This window comes from Mandrillus leucophaeus, unplaced genomic scaffold (assembly GCF_000951045.1).
Source record: "Mandrillus leucophaeus isolate KB7577 unplaced genomic scaffold, Mleu.le_1.0 Scaffold18, whole genome shotgun sequence".
Taxonomy (NCBI): domain Eukaryota; kingdom Metazoa; phylum Chordata; class Mammalia; order Primates; family Cercopithecidae; genus Mandrillus; species Mandrillus leucophaeus.
Window position 1 is genome coordinate 3,572,637 of NW_012101809.1, and position 5,771 is coordinate 3,578,407.

At 44.8% G+C, this 5,771-nt stretch overlaps 1 protein-coding gene across 3 annotated transcripts in view; it reads left to right on the forward strand.

Moving 5' to 3' along the window:
• The first annotated feature begins 2,166 nt into the window (after positions 1 to 2,166).
• Positions 2,167 to 5,771, forward strand: part of GBF1 (golgi brefeldin A resistant guanine nucleotide exchange factor 1) — a 157,305-nt gene continuing 153,700 nt past the window's right edge. For all 3 annotated transcript variants that reach the window (XM_011977460.1, XM_011977459.1, XM_011977461.1), the window contains exon 1: positions 2,167 to 2,450. The gene's annotated coding sequence lies outside the window, so the exon portion shown is untranslated. The remainder of the gene's footprint in view (positions 2,451 to 5,771) is intronic.

The following is a 5,771-nucleotide window of genomic DNA, read 5'->3' on the forward strand; positions in this document are numbered from 1 at the left end:
GTGTTGTCTGCTGTGAGAATACAATTTAGGATGGTAAGGACCATGTCTGTTATTCCCAGGTATAATGTAGAATCTCAATAAATATGTCACACTGAAATCTATGAGGAAGATGTTCTGCCTGGTAAGATGATGATTAGTGGTTAGGAGTGACTAGGGAATTGTCTTCTCTCTCCTCCCCATCTCTATTGCACAATCACATACTTTTAGAATGATGAATTTCTGGAGGTAGGTAGAAGTAGATATTGGCGAGCAGGAAGTTTTGGCCCACTTAGAGGATTTTCCAATTGGCTTTCCAGGACCTCTCAATCTGAGACAGGCCCAGGACACCAACTCTCAGTTTTCAAATGAAGAAGAAAATGGCTCTGAGGTAATGTGGAAAGAAGTGCTATGATGGTATATCCTCTTTCCCTGACTCTCTTTAGGTGATAGAGGCTAAATCCTCAGCTGGACCCACTGACCAGAAGCCCAATGTGCAGGTGTAGGGAGTTATTAAGGGGTTCTTCAGGTCTGATGTCTGATGGGTGTTTTACACTACAGCATCGTGGCCAGGCATGGTAGCTCATGCCTGTAATCTCAACACTTTGGGAGGCCAAGGCGGGCAGATCACCTGAGGTCAGGAGTTCGAGACCAGCCTGTCCGACATGGTGAAACCCCGTCTCTACTAAAAATACAAAAATTAGCTGGGTGTGATGGCAGATGCCTGTACTCCCAGCTACTTGGGAGGCTGAGGCAGGAGAATTACTTGAACCCAGGAGGTGGAGGTTGCAGTGAGCCAAGATCATACCACTGCACTCCATCCTGGATGACAGAGCAAGACTCTGTCTCAAAACAAACAAACAAAAAACAAACAAACAAAAACTAGAGCATCGTAGCACATGGATGGTCTTTGGATGTCTGGTTTTGAGACTACATTCCTATGTGGTTAGTTATGGAGCTTCCCTGGACTTGGGTCATCCATAATTGGGAGGAAGTATGGAGAGAATTTTTTTTTTTTCACTGCTTCCCAGCAGCTTCTCCAGGTCTGCAGGGACACTGGGTCTCTAGTGTCCCAAATAGGCTGGAAATTTCATGATTCAGTCTGCTAGAGAAAACCCATCCTCTTGTCCTCTTCCCACATATTCTCACTTTCAGGTAATACGGGTAATTCTAAATAGCTTAGTGACCTCTATCATCTCTTGCAAGGGGAGGAGGCAGCTGGGAGCAAGACAGTGAAAACAGGTGGGCATCCAACCCTCAGGCCCCTTAGCGTTTCTAAGGCAAACAAGACTTCTGTTTCCTATCACTGATGAGGTGGGCTAAGCTGTGTATTTAGCCTGGTGGATAAGGCCTGTCCAAGGCTTGGTATGAAAGGCAGACCAGGAGTCAAAGCCCGATATACTAAGGCATAAGAGGTGACAAAAGGCGATGAAAAGAGTTGGCCTGGGGGTGAGGAGACCCAGGGGTTCGTCTCTCTGCTCTGCTATTTACTAGTTATGTGAACATGGGCCCAGCCTTCCACTCCGGGGCTGTTTCCTATAATGTAAAATGAAGAGACTTAAATTAGATATCCAGGGCTTCTGCTACGTCCCATTTTCTCTATTTCTGGATGTTGGGGATGGTGCAGAAGACGCTGAAACAGAGCTGGGACGTGACAGACACAACTGTGAGAAGCCACAACAGGGAAGGTGGACGAGAGGGCGAGGAGAGCAGGGTGTGGAATACATCGCTGGACTTTAGAATGAAGGGCGCCCAGAGCTGCCTCGAAAAGGAGTGATTCCTCAAGGGGCATGGTCTTGGCCCAGATAACTTTGATAATACGTGGACAGGGGAGTAGGGATGCCCGCTCAAGTTCTCAAAACGGACCCCGCCCCTTTCCAGCCAATTGTAGCCTTCCTCCCCATAACGCCCAGCAGCCACTGCCAAACCGCGCACTGCAACCGAACTCTACCTAACTCCACCTCTCTAGCCGCCCAGCACAGTTCCTCATTTTTTATTGGTTTTCTAAACTGTCACTCAGAGAGTACTCGTATGCGTTGGTTGTCCCCTAACCTACCCTTTCTTTCCCTAGTAATCTCGCCTCTTGAGGCACTACCCGCCTCCTGAAGCCAATTTCCTTTATTCGATTGGATAGTCGGAATGCTACTTTTCATGGAGCAAAGCTATGATTGGCTGCATGCGGCAAGACTCGCGCAGTTACCAGGCAGCGGGCTAGACTGAGGCTAGTTACCACGTCAGTGAGCTGACAGGGAAGGTAGCCGGCTCCGCTGCCCGTCCCGGCCGACTCATCCTGGCGGACTGTGCAGTCCCACCCTGACTTCGGCCATAATTTCCAGGAAACAGGCTCCTTCTCTTCTCCCATCTGCTACCAGAGCTGGGAGAGCTGCTCGGAGACGCCTCCAGGGTGCGGGCTGGACATGAGCAGCGGCTGCCGGTCCTGGGACTAGGCCCCGCCATTTTGGATCCGCTGACAGGTCAGCGAAGTCTCTTCCTAGAGTTCCGGTGTGGTGAAGGCCGCCCTGACTTCGCAATAGGGAATTAGGAGGAAGGGCCCTTAAATTGGGCGAGCCAGGGTGGGCTAAGGACGCAGCGAACAGGAATAAGACGAGGGAAGGGTTGTTGTGGGAGGGAACAGGAAGGTAGCAGGGGCAAAGGTCAGGCCCCTGCTGCAGGAGGGGCGATTTCTGCCCTCATTACTGATCCTTTGCAGGTGCCCAAATCTATTTTCCCATGCTTGACCTAGTCTTTAGCTTCTCTTTTCCAGCGCTTTCTGCATCCTAAAGAGCCCAGTACTCAAAAGCTGAAAGGAAACCTAAGAAGCATTGTGTCTACTTTTATGGGTTTTCGGACTTTAGATATGAAAGTCTCTCTCTAGATTCTGTACAGCGTCTACTTCTTTGTGACTGCCTCATTAATACAAAGGAACTGCTTCATTTATACTGAATGATGAACTAGTGCACGCTAGAATCAGGTTGTCACCAGACGGACGTGTGGAAGGCTTGAGGTTATAGCAGCACAGGGAACTGGGCTATGAAAAGGCTTTCCTCTTACAGGACAGCTCAACTGCCAGTCTGGATCTGTATATAAACACTAGACCTATCTTCTGGGCCTATTTGTTCCTTTATACAATCTTTCACAGACATTCTTTTCTGGTGTATGTTTTTGTTGACATTTCTCTCCCAGATCTTCTCTTCACCAAGGAGATGAAGCTTAATCATAAGGAAACCACTCTATTATGACGTATTTGACTGAGAGCAGAGAGGTGTTTGAGTAATGGCAAAGTTTGGTATTGTTGGCCTATTATTTTTAGTGGGCAAAAAGAGTCATGAGAGATTTTCAGCCAGTTGTAGGGTCAGAGCCCCAGAGTGAGTGATGGAACATAACCCTAGAGAGTGTAGTTTATGGCACTGTGATGACCTTTGATAAACTGTGTTGTAAAGCTGTAAAAGTCCACCAAGGGTAAAGAATGCTTTTAGAAATAAGGAATAGTGTAGATGGTGTTTTTAAATGCACAATGTGGAAACTTGTATGCCTTTAATTCAGGTATACAAGGCACTCTAGGCCCTGTGGAGGATACAAATGGAAAGGTCTGCTTTGGGATTGCTCAGTTAATGCACTTCTTAAAAGTAGTAGCGTATATGTGCAGTGACCTAGCTAGAGCAAGTAGTAGGTTAAGAGCAGGATCAACCTAATGCCTTTTGGTATGTAGTGGGCACTCAATAAATGTTATCTCTATCTGGGATTAGTTTCAATATGTGATCAGAACTTGTGGCCTGCTTTTGGTCCTGGCAGTCAGGAACACTTTGCACTTTTGCATGATGAGGTAGTAACAAGGAGGATCAAAACGTCATAGTGTTAGAAGAGAAAACTATTTAGGATCTTGGAATGACAGCTCAATTTTTCCTACCTTTGTCCTTATGAAATTGAAATTTCATAATTTCCCTTTACCCTTCCTACCTTTGTCCTTATGAAATTGAAATTTTTGTATGTGTTGGGAGAAGGGGGATGGCATTATTTATGCTTCACGTGTGTTGATTTAGAATTAGTGGGATGGAAATGGTACAGGAAACTATTTGCATTTTAACTTGCTGATCTAAGTGTAGAATTCCTCCCCTCTCCCCGCCCCCAAAAAAGTAGTTGAACGCAGCAAATGAAATGACATAGCTCAGGGGGTACCCAGGTCTGATGATCCTGCCTTGCTCACTTGGGCCATTGCCCTGTTGAGTTGATATGCTTTGCATAACAGACAATCTAGTCTCTGGGTAGGCAGTGTGATCAATCCAGGATCCAGTCATCCCCAATTGAGCCTGAGGGTGACTGTAGAGGCATCAAAACGTTTTCTCTTTCTCTCTCTCTCTCTTTTTATAATCCTAAATATCATTTCTAGATAGGAATAATTTTCTAGATAGGAATAATTCCCACTCCTACCCACAAATCAGAAAATTCATCCTTCAAATACAAGTTCTAAACTTGTATTTGAGCTTCTTTTTAATGGTGTTTATAGATAGTGTGTTCCAGTCTTGACAGTGATGCTCATTGGCACAGTGGGAACTCAGGTTATAGACATATCTCCTCAGTAGCCGGGCACCAATCCCAGTTTCAGCTCAGAGTTCTCAAAGTTCCACTACTATTTTATTTCCCTGTGTTCCAGAAGTCAGGATGACTGCCACTTTTACATAATAACCTCATTGATAGGGTACTTAGACTGGCTACTGTGGGCAGCTAGAGAGGAAGAAGACACAGCTCTTGCTTTTGAGGAGACTCTATTTATAGAGTACTCACTGCAAGGATCACCCTAATCTTTGTATGACACTTCTCATTGGTTGATCACACTCTATATCCCTGTGGCTCTGTGTGATTGATTAGAATGATTCTGTTGTTGGGTTAATGGTGGGATTGAATTTAAGGGTGTATGTTTTTGTTGACATTTTATCCTCAGGCTGGAAGAGCTATGTAAATATAATGGGCTACTGTTTAGCTGTTACTCTTTTTTTTTAATATTTCAGTATGTTCAACTGCAGTTGTTTAACTAAATGAAAATATAATAAAGCAATGTGCTGATTTGGAACCCCAGTAATAATAGAAGTGATCATAGAAGTAATTATTTGTTCTAGTAGTAGTGGAAATTATCATAGATGCAATAGTCGTATGGAAGTATGATGGCAAAGTAATGGTTTGCCAGTCATACAAACCAGGGGCTACAAGCTCACATGCCTAAATGCCAGGCAGGTAATGTAAATGAGTGAATTGAGTCCCATGGGAATGTATTAGGATTAGTGGAGACTCTGGTGTACTGGAGAACCCATGCCTTTATTTTTTTTTATCTTTCATTTTAAATTTCTTTTTATTGAGACAGGGTCTTGCTCTGTCACCCTGACTGGAGTGCAGAGGAGCAATCACAGCTCACTGCAGCCTTGACCTCTGGGCTCAAGTGATCTTGCCACCTCAGCCTCCCAAGTAGCTGGGACTACAGATGTGTGCCATCATGCCCAGCTAATTTTTTAATATTTTGTAGAGACAAGGTCTCACAATGTTGCTCAGGCTGGTTTCAAACTCCTAGACTCAAACAATCCTACCACCTTGGCCTCCCAAAGTGCTGGGATTATAGGAATGAACCACCATGCTCAACCCATTCCCTTATTTAAAAGAGCCAACTGTTCCTTTTTCAACAGATTGTTACTGTTTTAGAATGCGGGCACAGAATGACCACCCTATTTTTCAGGAGAAACTGGAAATTTAAATCATTGTGTTTTCTAATTGCTGGAAACTAGTTAAAAATATTTTTGTTTGTTTGT